We start from the raw sequence: 2,105 nt of genomic DNA, 5'->3' as shown, positions 1-2,105 counted from the left end.
CTCCCCGCATTGCGGGAATTCGCGCCATAGTAGTTACGCCACTGCCTGGAACCCATTCTCTAACCATTATCGCCCGATGGTTTTCAATTTGGTTGAAGTTAGGTGATTTTGATGCCTACTGCAAAACTTCGATTTCTGGATGTTGTAATAACCAATTACTAGTGTGATGCGCAGTATGCACAATAAAGGTGTCATGAGTACGAAATGTGGGTACTTTCGGGGATATATTGCCCTAAAACTATGAAGTAAATGTGTTTTCAGGATTGATGTATATTCCACGGCATTCATCCTTAGAGTTGTCACGATCTATTCTCCAACTCCATATGCAATCATCCAAACCCAAACAGACGCGGATATTCTTTCTTGTCTACGTTATTGCAAAACATGTCCAGGGGATAATCTTGTGGTGCCTGGTCGCAAGACGAAAAGCGAGTCTCTTTCGTCCGTGCAGAATACTTTTTCATCACTCCAAACAAAATTTTTCCAGTAATCTTCTTGTTTCCTACGTGTTGCTGGGCGAATTCTAATCTTCTTACCCGGTGGCGATCATCCATCGACACCTGCTCCGAAAGAAAAAAATCACTGCTATGAAGCTGGTCTCATTTGCATTGAATGTTGAGATGCTGTATTACAAGACCCGAAAGTGTATGAGAACATGGACATTTATAGTTGTTGCTGTGAAACAAGTGTGCATTCTCCTCATGGCAGTCGTTTTGTATCTTTACAATTTCAGTCTTGTAATTTTCTACTAGAAAACGGTCTATTACTATTGAACGGCACTGCTTTCTTCAATGGCCAGGGTTTTCAGAATTGAAAGTTGACGGTCGAAAGGCAAGACGAAGTGGAACGAAGTCAATGAAAGTGTGCAGATATATTGTAGGCGTAAAATCATTGAATACGTGTTTCGTACATTCCTGGAGAAAACGGTTGAATGAAGCACAGAGCTTTCCAAACTTTTGATCACGAAATATCAAAATTGCTAATATTACTACGTCAGAAGTACACTTCTGTCCAGAATTTCTGTCGCATGTCTTTAGAAATTACATAAATAAGAATAACTCTCTTTTTATGATCAAAATTGTCACGTGTTTTCTTGGAAATATGCAGAAGGAGACATATTTCCAAGAAAAAAATCAATTAAAAATTAAGAAATAAGCAAATTATATTTTGAAAAGTACTCTGAGAAACTTTGATCTCCAAATTCTAAGTTCCATGTTCGTAAACGTGGCAAAGGTTCAGCGAAATTTGTAAACAGATAAGGAATTTCACGCTCAATTAGAAATATAACGTAAATCTTTCATAATGTTAGTTACTATACATATAACACAGCGATTACAATCATAGGTTAAAGATTTTACACGTAAACAAAAGATTAAATAAACATAAGACGTAAAATATGCGAAACGATAAGGCATTTTGACTCAATGATTTCCTTATATATGTCTACCAAGTGACTATGTGCTAAGGTGCTTTCATAGAGCAGTCGGTTAACGTGTGTTAGTTGGATATTCAATTCTGACTACGATCGCCAGTTCAAGTCCCATGCCCTACTGTAACTTTTCTTTTTATTGTTTAGAAAAGCTTGATTCTGTCAATTCATTAAACAATAATGTTTTGTTCTAATAATGTTTTTTAGCATAATTCTCTTCATTCAAGTTGTTTTTAATATTTCTAAATAATTCAAAATTATGTCCTTAAAGAATGTTACAATGGTCAAGAATTTTATAAGATGCATGGGTCCTCTAGGGTTCATCCGTTTTATCCATTTTTTGCATACCATCATTATCATGCGTCCCATTATCAGTCTCCCTTAGCCTCAGAGTATAATGTTGGGACATTAAACCTAAAGAAAACATAAAATATATAATTAGATAACTGTAATATTTTTCTCATTATATAAACATGAACTGTTAAAGTTCTCTCTCATCATCACAGGAATAAAACATTTAATCAAATATTTCTAACATTTCTTATATCTTTAGACTCAATATAAATAATGCAAACAGTGAAAATTATCTATCAAAAGGGACGAACTGGAACACGATAATAACGAAAATCAAGTCTTCCAGTACAATAGACATGTAGTGTGTAAGAAATCGGTAACA

The sequence above is a fragment of the Thermobia domestica genome, chromosome 6, assembly GCF_964235325.1.
Source record: "Thermobia domestica chromosome 6, izTheDome1.hap1.1, whole genome shotgun sequence".
Taxonomy (NCBI): Eukaryota; Metazoa; Arthropoda; class Insecta; order Zygentoma; family Lepismatidae; genus Thermobia; species Thermobia domestica.
Note: the sequence above shows the minus strand (reverse complement) of the source record.